General features: G+C 40.2%; 1 non-coding gene across 1 annotated transcript; it reads right to left on the bottom strand.

Moving 5' to 3' along the window:
• Positions 1 to 885: 885 nt before the first annotated feature.
• Positions 886 to 988, bottom strand: LOC118145916 (U6 spliceosomal RNA). Its single transcript, XR_004731400.1, has one exon. It is a non-coding gene; the product is annotated as a U6 spliceosomal RNA (small nuclear RNA).
• Between the last annotated feature and the right edge of the window lie 11,281 nt (positions 989 to 12,269).

Genomic DNA, 12,269 nt, shown 5'->3' with positions numbered 1-12,269 from the left:
TCTTCTATCCTGATATCCCTATGTGACAGTGTATCCTTATATATCCCTGGTGATAGTGACAGGATGCCACGAATAGGTGTCGAAGTGGCTTTCACCCATGTTAATAGAGAGGCCTAGGGAGTGGGAGTATCTTCTCTTACCCATATATGCCCTATCTCTCCTGCTGTCAGTAGCCTTTGAATTCCCTATACCTAATTTACGCCATGGATACTAGCATGACCTTTATGGAATCTTTATGAGAATGCTGGCTTAACTGGAAGGAAGTAGGCATGCTGTGCCTTTTAACTTCTGTTGTTGTCTGCCTCTGGATCCCTCAGATTCAGTTTTCTTTCCTACGGCTTTGACTCAAAGCTTATAATTGAGTTTGGGTCAAAAATGTGTCTCAGGGTAAGGGCAGGTGCACGTACTCCTTATCATAAACTGAATGTTAAGGTACAGCTGGGGAATTGAGTCTTCCTCCAACGAGGGAAAGAAAAGGATGTCTTGTGACACACCCAGATATCCTGTGGCTATAGTTATGCTTGCCAAGATTCTATAGTTATGCTTGCCAAGATTTGGGTGCATGGTGCTTGGCTTGGTTAGCTCCCTTCCTTGGTCTTACTTTCCCAAAAAGGAAACGTCCAGGGCATCCTATTTATTCCCATCACCTGGCAGAATCTGCAGGATAATAGCTCAGACTCGAATATTAATCCAGATTTTTACATTACCCATCCTTTTGTTCTTTCTAGGCTGCAGCCAGAGATGGCTGGTTGGTTCATAGGAACGAGCAGGGTTAGTCTAAAATGTAGGCAAAAACTTAAAAACACCTAATAAGGCTAGAATTTAATGATGATATTTGAAACATAATTTTACCCTCTCTAGTCCTCAGTTTCTTTCTTTGTTTTTTTTAATATGAAACACTTCAGAATTTGCATATCATCCTTGTGCAGGGGCCATGCTAATCTTCACTGTATCATTCCAATATTAATATGTGCCGCCGGAAGCAAGCACCTAGTCCTCATTTCCATTAAAAACAAATAATGATAGGACTGCATTGTTTGCAAAACAGACTTTAGTCTTATACTTGGCCTAATTATTTGCATAAAATGCAGCAAAAATAATTATTTCTACATATGCCTTTTAGATTACTCTGTTCCACAAGGAATTTCAGATAAGACCTTTTAAAGCCAAGCCCAGCCATGGGTTTGTATCCTCAAATATCTGCAAGTTGAGTAAACTCCTCTTTCCTTCAGGTCCCAGGAGCATGTGGTTCCTGGACTTGTTGGAAAGTGACATTCTTTACTCACCACAGGTTAGGAATCCTGTATGGGGACTGTATAGACAAGGGTGTGAGACCAGTGTTTCCAAGGGGCTTTTCTCAGTTCTGCAAGTTGAGCTTGACTCCTTAAATAGAATCATATTCTTCCAGTCAAAGCCTTGGTAAGACAACCAGTTTCTCCAATTACATCCTGTTGCAAAAGAAAACAGATTTTTATTGCACCGATATAAACCACTATATTGCTGTAAGGATACTCACAGATGGTTTCCAAATTCTAGAGGAACCAGGCAAACAGAAACAAACATGCCCCAAATTTTGTTCATAGGAGTATACCTTTCTCAAGTATTAAAGGCCATAACTAGCTCAAAATAAGTTTCCTTGAGTCTGAAAAAAAACCAAGGATTAGCAATGTTCCAAGCAAAAGCCAAAAAGATTACTTCAGTTTTCTATTAGTTCAGTCCATTCAGTTAGCTCCTGTTTTGCTTGAAATTCATAAACATTTCACCTCTTCATGAGTCTTGACTGTTATTCCTTCATTCCAGTGTTACAGTCTCCAAGGTTATGAGAAACCTGTATTTGAGAGCACCTGTCAGAGTCCTATAGCTTATTACAGACCACCCTTTGAAAAGGATCAAAACAAGACAATAATTGTCTGGGAATAACAAAATATCCAAGGTAGTTACAGTCAGAAATGCAATTGACAAATAAGTTTGGTTATCTCTGTGGTTTACAATAACTTAACAACTTTAATTATGATTGATAGCATATACATTAGACATTAGAATTTTAGAAATACCATACAATTTTGGAACATACATTAGTATTATCCACCAAAATATAATCCAAAGTAGACTGAACACCATCTTGGCAATCCCATGTAACTAAACATGTAAAATAATCCTGCTTACCTCTCTTTTGGATACTCCAGGGGCCCTCTGTAGTATCCAAAAGCCAGGCATCAGGAAAGACAGTTTTGAAACTGAAGTTTGATTTCTGTTAAATATGGTTGCGCCTGTTAAATATGTTGATGTTATGAAATAGAATTCCAGATTACCATAAGTTATTTTGCCAAAATTATGACTCAGAAATTTAAGAAAGCAAAAAACTTTTATAACCCTTTACAAATTTTGCTAAAGAGTGGATTAGTGCCTTAAGACTACCTTGTTGCACTTTTATTTCAAAGCTTAATTTACAAAAAAAAACAACCATATAATGCCCTTTCGAACTTCATCAATATGTTCATACATGGAATATTTGCAAGATTAAATTTTACAGTTCTTCCATCATTTGTTTAAACCTTCAGCTTTATCTTCTCTAATTCAAAAGAATCCTTCAACTCTAGGCAAGAATTTAAATTTCCATGCCTTCTTATAATATTTTACTAAAAACACATCTTACTGTTCTTACATGCCTTGCACATAAATCTATTTCCAGTTTCAATTACATGTTATAATGGTAACTCATAGCAATTTTTAACTTTAATGTAAAACCTGATAAGTCATTTTAATTATGTGCTACATGCAGCCAAGATTTGACTCCTTCCAGCATAATTAAGGACATGGTTAATTCCATATGTCCGCAGGCCTTACCAACTGTGAAGCAGGCAAGTCGAACAGTTCTCAAAAACCAAAAAAGGCAGTTTATAACCTTTAAACATTTAGCAAACCTAGTATTTGAACTGCATAATTTAGTTCACCAATTTACATTTTGACAGCATCTGCATTTCACCAATAGTCTTTAAGGCTGTTTTTGTTTCTCAAAGATTAAAGTCACATGAATTAAAAAGTACCACAGCTTCTATCTTCCCTTTAAAAAATAATTGATCCAAGTGCTTATCTTCCTTTAGGCCAGCCAATTAATTAGGACTCTTTTTATAGATATTACACATATAACATATATACAATTACACAGACAGGCAGAAAAGGATGCAGTGGTTATAAGATTTTTTATTTGCCAGTCTCCTAAGTGGCTTATTGGCCTCTTACACATGAATTAAGAGTGGCAAGACAAAATGGAGAAAAGGAATTCAGTCAACTGAGGAAAAAAACACTTTTTCCAGCAAACAATATCCAAGAAAAGAAAAACATAAAAGCCTTTTAAATATCCCTATAATTTAGATATCTTTTAATTAAGCTGAGCACTCTTTAAGAAAATCCTTTTAAATCCCTTGTTACCCGACATTAGCCATGCGAAGTGTCCAATACTTCTGGCTTTCAAACTTTACTAAAGGTAACCTCGGAGAAAGGAAAATACAAGGTGGTTTGTGGAGGGGAAGAGGAAGAACAAACAGCAATAAGTTTTGTAGATACCAAACAAGAAAAGACTCATTCCCTATGTCAGGATTGAACCCAGCTGCCACTGTAAAATGGCAGAGGCTAAACAAAGCATTGCTATGTTACAGGTCATGCTTTCAAGAATGTAAAACAAGATGGAGGCCTGCAGCAAAGTTTGCTACTGACCATATAGAAAGTCATGCAAAGCACTCTAGACAGCCTAGACCAACAGCCTAGACACACTAGACCAACCTTACAAATCCTTTTGCTTTAATCAAAAAAATTTTTTGAGACAGTCTCACTCTGTTACCCAGGCTGGAGAGGAGTGATGTGATCTTGGCTCACAGCAGCCTCTGCCTCTCAGGTTCAAGGAATAATCCTGCCTCAGCCTCATGAGTAGCTGGAATTACAGATATCCACCAGCACGCCTGGCTAATCTTTGTATTTTTAGTAGAGAGAAGGTTTCACCATGTTGGCCAGGCTGGTCTCGAACTCCTGACCTCAGGTGATCTGCCCACCTTGGCCTCCCAAAGTGCTAGGATTGCAGGTGCGAGCCAATGCACCTGGCCCCTTAATCAAAACTCTACAAAGAATATAAACAGTGATGGGATCCTGGCTTAGAAAAAAGTATTTCTTAAAGGAAAGTCTTAAACTTAAAAGCTAATACCTGACAGGGTGGAGAAAAGGATAAAAAAGAGTGCAGGGTTGGAAAGATGCCTGGGGAAAGAACCTCTTAAACAAATGGATTCCTCCAACAGGGAGAGAAACTTAATTGCTGTGCCCTATTGGGCACCCTTGGACCAGAGGCCATCTGCCCCAGCCCTGGCCAGGAAGGGAGGGGGAAAGCCGCCATTTGCCTATCCACCCTGAAAATAGATGGCAGAGGCTGACATTCCCAAACCCCAGGAGCGACTGTGGGGAAAGAAGGCATAATTTCCTCTACTCTCAGAAGTACAAGGACAAAAAAGCTTAGAAGTGAAGGGGAAAAATATTTTTTGGCTCACATCTTACCCTTTCTCAAGCCCCATGTCTGGGTGCCAAAATATTACAGAATTTTGCTCCTTAGTTCAGCTAAAACCAGGTTCTTGTCATAAGCTATGAAAATGTAGGCACACAGGCACATTGAAAGGTGAGTACAGAGGATTTTATTGGACAAAAAGGGAAAAAAAGTAAAACAAAAACAAAAAAACCACACACACACACACACACACACAAACCGAAATTGAGATAGAGTCCTGATAATAGGCCCCCCACCTCACAGACTGAATATCCCACCACATAGGAACTGAAGAGGCCAGGCTCCTCTGCACCCCTGTGGCTCCACCCTGTTCCCCCAGTCTGCTGTGAGCATGCTCAGATGAGGCCCTGGGTAGGTTCCCTCATCTGCACAAAAGCATCTGATGTAGACACTTGTGGGGCGGTTTAGAGATTCTCCAGTGACCCCCTTTTATTTACCTAGGCATTTGGCTGTCTCAGTACTTAGTTATTTCCCTCTAATTGCCAATTTTCAAAGTAAGGATTAGATACAGCTGATGGTATCCAATAAGTTTGTTTATTTGTTTGTTTTGGCACTCTTTCCCCTCATGCACACATTTGGGTTTTTACATATTTTATGTATTTCAACTGCATTCAGTCACTACTTTTTCAGAAACTTAAATTATCCCATCTTTGGCCAGCTGGAGCCCCTTCCTGTTGATTCCTGGGTTATTTTTATACAATCCACTGATCTTTGATAACTTCACAGCTTTTAGCTCAGCAAGATAGTCTAGCCTCATCTTGTACATGTACCACCCTAACCTTGGAATCAGCCATCCAAGAAATTCTGATTCCTTTTCAAGGGAAACGTCATTTGGGGACCACAATCTCGGCACTAGAAGTTGCTTATTGCTCATGGGTTTTTCATACTTCTAGGCCTTTCTGAAAAGTACAAAAATAGGATATATGTACTTTAAAATGGAATAAAAAAACCTTGACACTTACACTGATATTTCTAATTCAAATTTATATTGTTTTATTTATATTAATGTCTTTGATTTTATATTTCTCTTCTCTAACACTGAAAATCTTGGTTCCTAACAATATTAACATAATTACAATATAATTATTACTTTATCTTAAACTATACAGAAAATAGTTTAAAAGTACTAATGTGAAGACTACCATACCCAGCCTAAGTCATCCATTCTGATGCATATCTATTATTATCTCTCAGAACCTGGCACCTTTTGAACACCCTTTTGATGTTTGGAGAATTTTCCTGTTTTGAGTCCCACCAAGTTAGAAGGCAGAATACTTATTCCTCCTCTCCTTCCTTTGCAGCTAGGACACAGGGATGTGATTGGTGCTCCTCCAATCACATGCACTTGTGAGAAGTTGGTGAAAGGGGCAATAGAAGAGTTAGTTCCTGACACAGAAGTGACATTGTTGCCTTCAGCAACAGCAGTTACAGTCATATTGAGCTCCTTGCAGGATAGTCGCTGAGTGGTAATGGGCAGTGGCCACAGGTTTCTCATCAGGCCAATTGTGCTACATAATTGGGGGTGATTTTCTTGGATGCTTAACCTCATGATTGTTTCTGTGAGCCTTCTCAACAATTCTGAGGCAACCAATGGTCTTTTAATAAACCTTTTTCTGCTTCATCTGTCACCATCAGCTTCTGTCACTTGCAGCCAGGAAACAGTTGACACAGCAGACCCTGGAGGTCAGAAGGGGATAATTTTAGGCATTACAAAGGTCTGATCATCCTCTTTCTCTCCCACCCTCCTCTCCCTTCACTGTAAGAGTGCTTGTGAGTTCTGGGATAGAAGGAACTGTGGTATAATGAAAAGAACTGGGTCATTAGGGGCCAGCAGCTCCTCTGCAGGAAAACCCTTTGAAAACAATCTGTCGTAAGAAGCAGAGGGTGCTTCCTTGATTTCTGGAGGAAAAGAGGGTCAGCTGTTGGTCGTTGAGATGAGGTCAGCAGGGACCCAGCAGAGCTTCTGGGATCCAAAGAGCAGAAGGATGGTGAGATCAACAGATCTGAGCATCAGACTAAATTCCTATCCCCATCCCAAAGGCTCTTTGAAGGAATAATTGGAGCAGGAAGTCCTGAGGAAAAAATAAAACTTGCAAATAATAAAAAATGTGGGTCTAAAGAACCAGCATTGTGATCATCCCTTTTTTTTTTTTTTTTTTTTTTTTTAAACAGAGTTTCACTTTCATTGCCCAGGCTGGAGTACAATGGCATGATCTCAGCTCACTGCAACCTCCACCTCCCGGGTTCAAGCAATTCTTGTGCCTCAGCCTCCCGAATAGCTGGGAGTACAAACATGCGCCACCAAAACCTGGCTAATTTTGAATTTTTAGTAGAGATGGGGTTTCACCACATTGGCCAGGTTGATCTCAAATTCCTGTCCTCAGGTGATCTGCCTGCCTCGGCCTCCCAAAGTGCTGGGATGACAAACAGGTGTGAACCACCATGCCAGGCCTGACATGGGGTAATCTTGCAAGTGGATCCATCTGGACCCAGTGGCAGGCTAGACCAGGTCACATGTACTAAGGCTGCTAACCTGTCATTCATAGCAAATATTTCCCCTTGGATTGTCATTTGTCCCTTCATCTTGTATTTGTTGACACAGATATTTTAACTTTATTTTTAGTCAATTCTACTGATATTTTTCTTTGCGATAGCTCCCATTGCTTTCATGTTTGGATAGTTTCTTCCTTTTCCAAAAATATGTTCAATTTCTCTTACGTTTTCTTTCCATTTTAAAGATGGTTTTTATTTATTATTTATTATTATTATTATTATTTTGAGATGCAGTTTCGCTCTGTCACCCAGGCTGGAGTGCAGTGGCACAATCTCAGCTCACTACAACCTCTGTCCCTGGGATTCAAACGATTCTCCTGCCTCAGCCTCCTGAACAGCTGGGATTACAAGCACGTGCCACCACACCCAGCTAATTTTTGTACTTTTAGTAGAGACGGGGTTTCACCATGTTGGTCAGACTGCACTTGAACTCCTGACCACGTGATCCACCCGCCTTGGCCTCCCAAAGTGCTGGGATTACAGGTGTGAGCCACCATGCCTGGACATTTATTTATTTATTTATTTATTTATTTATGAAATGGAGTCTCTCTGTTCCCCAGGCTGGAGTGCAGTGGCATGATCTTGGCTCATTGCACCTCCATCTCCTGGGTTCAAGTGAGTCTCCCACCTCAGCCTCCTGAGTAGCTGGAACTACAGGCGCTCATCACCACCCCCAGCTAATTTTTGTATTTTTAGTAGAGACAGGGTTTCACTATGTTGGCCAGGCTGGTCTCAAACTCCTAACCTCATGATTCATCTGCCTCAGCCTCCCAAAGTGCTAGGATTACAGGCATGAGCTACCCTGTCCAGCTGCTAAAAATTGTTTTATTTTTTACATTTAATCATTTATTCTATCCATAATTCATTTTCTTTTGTTAGATATAAGAATTGTGAATATGTTTTTAAAATAGGTTCTTCAGCTGGGCACAGTGGCTCGTGCCTGTAATTCTAGTACTTTGGGAGGCCGAGGAGGGTGAATCACCTGAGGTTGGGAGTTCAAGACCAGCCTGGCCAATGTGGTGAAACCCCATCTCTACTGAAGATATAAAAATTAGCCAAGCATGGTGGCACACCCCTGTAATCCCAGCTACTCAGGAGGCTGAGGCAGAAGAATCACTTGAACCCAGGAGGCAGAGGTTGCAGTGAACTGAGTTTGTACCATTGCACTCCAGCCTGGGTGTCAGAGCTAGACTCCATCTCAAAAATAACTAGGCCAGGTGCAGTGGCTCACGCCTGCAATCCCAGCACTTTGGGAGGCTGAGGCGGGCAGATCACCTGAGGTCAGGAGTTTGAGACCAGCCTGGGTAACATGGTGAAATCCTGTTTCTACTAAAAATACAAAAATTAGCCAGGTGTAGTGGTGCACACCTGTAATTCCAGCTACTCAGGAGGCTAAGGCAGGAGAATCACTTCAACCTGGGAGGCAGAGGTTGCAGTGAACCAAGATTGCACCATTGCACTCCAGCTTGGGAAACAAGAGCGAAACTCCGTCTGAATAAATAAATAAACAGGTTATTCATATACAAAAGTTAGCTCAAGAAGGATTAAGGACTTAAAAGTAAAACCTAAAACTATAAAAATCCTAGTTGAAAACCTAAAACCCTTCTGGACTCAGCCTTGACAAAGAATTGATGACTCAGTTACTGAAAACAATTGCAATACAAACAAAAATTGGCAAATGGGACTTAAGAGCTTCTGCACAGCAAAGGAAACTATCAACAGAGAGGACCACCTACAAAATAGGAGAAAATACTTGTAAAGTATGCATCTGACAAAGGCCTAATATCAAGAATCTATCAGGAACTTAAATCAACAAGCAAAAAACAAATAACCCCATTAAAAATTGGACAAAAGACACTTTTCTTCTCAAAAGAAGACATATAAGCAGCCAACAAACACACGAAAAAATGCTCAACATCACTAATAATCAGAGAAATGCAGATTAAATCCACAATGAGGTACCATCTCACACTAGTCAGAATGGCTGTTATCAAAAAGTCAAAAAACAAAAGATGTTGTTGAGGCTGCAGAGAAAAGGAAATGCTTGTACACTGTGTTGGTAGGAATGTAAATTCATTCAGCCACTGTGGAAAGCAATTTGAAGGCTTCTCAAATAACTAAAAATAGAACTCTCGTTTGACCCAGAAATCCCATCACTGGGCATATACCGAAAGGAAAATAAATCATTCTACCCAAAAAACACATGCATTCATATGTTCATCACAGGGCTGTGCACAATAGCAAAGAAAAGGAATTAACCTAGGTTAATTCCAGCAATGGTGGACTGAATAAAGAAAATGCCATACATACACACTATGGAATATGACAAGGCCTTAAAAAAATTACAAAATTATGTTCTCTGCAGCAACATGCATGCAGCTGGAGGCCATTATCCTAAACGAATTAATGCAGAACAGAAAGTCAAATGCACGTTCTCACTTACAAGTGGGAATGAAACACTGGGTACATATGGACATAAAGATGGGAAAAACAGACACTGCAGGCTGCTAGACAGGTGAGAGAGAGAAAGGTGCAAGGGTGGAAGAAAAACTATCTGTATGGTACTATGCTCACTACCTGGATGATGGGGTCAGTTATACCCCAAACCTCATCTTCATGCAATATATCCATTGAGCAAACATGCACATGTACCCTCAAGGAGAGGGAAGGATATAAATAAAACAATTTTTGGCTGGCACTTGTTAATTATTGAAGCTGGATGATGGGCATGTGAGGATTTATCATTCTATTCTTTCTACTTTTAAAATATGCATTAATATATGAATTTTTCCATAATAAAATGTTTTTCAAAATGAGAATTTAAAAAATATAATGACAGTGAAGTGGCAATGGAAATTGTAAATGTTTTCAATCAGGTGAAGTTTCAGTTTTTCAGAGTGTTGTGTTTGGACCAGATCACAGTCTTGTATAATCTGGCTGCACCTTGACAGTGTCAGAGGACATCAACAACAGCAAATCTTTACTGAAATCCTTCTGTGTGTCAAATCCAATCAGAGAGAAAGGTTCTTTTATACGAATAGAGAGACATAGACAGATGTTCAATGTACTGGTAATAAAAATAGGAGAATGAAATCATTGCTTCCACAGAAAGGCTCCCATGAGTCTTCCAAAATAAATGCATATTATTTGTGTGATTTTTCAACTACACCTTTATCAAGAAAAGAATAAAATATAATCAGACCATGGTGTATTGCTGTTTAAAATGCTCCACTAATGTTCTAATTTTCATCAGGGCAAAGGCCCTTAGCCATATCTGCCTCACATCTGGACTTTTCCTCCTTCCCCAACTCCATCTCCTGCCCATCCTCACATACTTTAAATTCAGCTGCAGGAAGAGACTTACAGTTCCCAGAACATACCCCCTGGAGTTTGCACTCCACCAGAGAAGTTTCATTCATTTATCTGCATTCATCGATCTCCTAGCATGACTCATGCCATCTGCATGCCATACTTGCTCTCTTCCCTACCTGGACCGCTCTTCTCCCTCATCAGTTTCATTCTTCAAGTTTCATCTTACTTGTCATCTTTGAGAAGCTTTCTTTGAACCCAAGCTGAGCAAGCTTGCCCTCTTCTGTATTCTCTGTGTAGGGGAGAGTTGGAGGAAAGAAGGGCACACATCTTATTTCTTCCACTAAATTCTGAGGTTGGGGCTAAAATCCTGTTTATTCACAGTATGTGGCTCAAGGCCTGAGTCATACTAGAAGATCAGTGAGTGCTTGTTGATTGAATGAATGAATGAAGCTTCCTCACTAGAATGTAAACCCACAGGGCAAAAATTTTTGTTGTTTTGTTTTGCTTTCTCTTTAGTACATGGGACAGTACCTGACATACAAATATTTGTCAAAATAATTAAAATTACCTGTCAAAGAAAAAGCAACATGTCTACGTTAAGGTTCATATCCAAACTAACCATTTGCTGGTTGTCAGCCTATCTATGGATTAGTAGAAGACTTTGACCTTGAGCTTAAAAACAAATTAAAGACAAAAAGTGTTTTGAAGGTTGAATACAATGAAACCTTTTTCCAACTTTACTGAGTTAGTAATTCAGATTTAAAAGTGTGAAATAGGTGGGGCACTGTAGCTCACTTCTGTAATCCCAACACATTGAGAGGTCAAAGAGGGCAGGTTGCTTTAGCCTAAGAGATTGGGACCAGTCTGGGTAACATGGCAAAATCCCAAATCTACCCCCACCAAAAAAAAGTGCTGGGTGGCATGTACCTGTAATCCCAGCTACTAGGAGGCTGAGGCTGGAGGATCACTTGAGCCGTGGAGGTAAATCACACCACTGCACTCCAGCTTGGGTGACAGCCTGTCTCAAAAAAAAAAAAAAAAAAAAAAAAAATGGCGGGGGGGAAAAGCATGAAATTAAAACATCTCTAAGTCCAAGAGTGACTTGGACTTTTTTTTTTTTTTTTTTTGAGACAGAGTCTCACCCTTGTTGCCCAGGCTGGAGTACAGTGACAGGATCTCAGCTCACTGCAACCTCCACCTCCCAGGTTCAAGCAGTTCTTCTGCTTCAGCCCCTGGAGCAGCTGGGACTACAGGCATGCACCACCATGCCCAGATAATTGTTGTATTTTTCATAGAGACATAGTTTCAGCATATTGGCTAAGCTGGTCTCAAACTCCTGACCTTGTGATCTGCCTGCCTAAGCCTCCCAAAGTGCTGATTACAGGCATGAGCCACCATATCCAGCCAAGGAACAAGCCATTTTCTATGTGGCCATATTATTGACCAAAAGAAAAAAAAAAAAAAGAAATACATGCAGCCATGGAGCAACTCATGATTTCCCACATCAGGAACAGCTGGGACACAAGGAAAGCCTTACATCATGAATGACATCACCTTAGTGACCTAATTTCTACAGGACAATGGAATAATTTCTTCTTGCCCAAACCTTGTAGCAGCTTAGACCAGCAACTTCACAGTGGGATGATGGGAGGGCTCCATGGACAAAGGACAATTGTTGGCCTTTCCTTGACAGAAGGGTTGTTTACAAAGTGGTCTTACTCGGGAGTCTGCCGGGGATGAATTGTACACCACATGACAGGTGTTCTTACATAAGTAAGGCAGAAGTAGACTCAATTGGGTTTCTTTTCTTTTTGAAGCCATCTTTTTCTGGAACTGTCATCTCTAAAAGTGACTA

The sequence above is a fragment of the Callithrix jacchus genome, chromosome 10 (genome assembly GCF_049354715.1).
Source record: "Callithrix jacchus isolate 240 chromosome 10, calJac240_pri, whole genome shotgun sequence".
NCBI classification, from domain to species: domain Eukaryota; kingdom Metazoa; phylum Chordata; class Mammalia; order Primates; family Cebidae; genus Callithrix; species Callithrix jacchus.
Note: the sequence above shows the minus strand (reverse complement) of the source record. Positions and strands in the feature narration are given on the sequence as shown.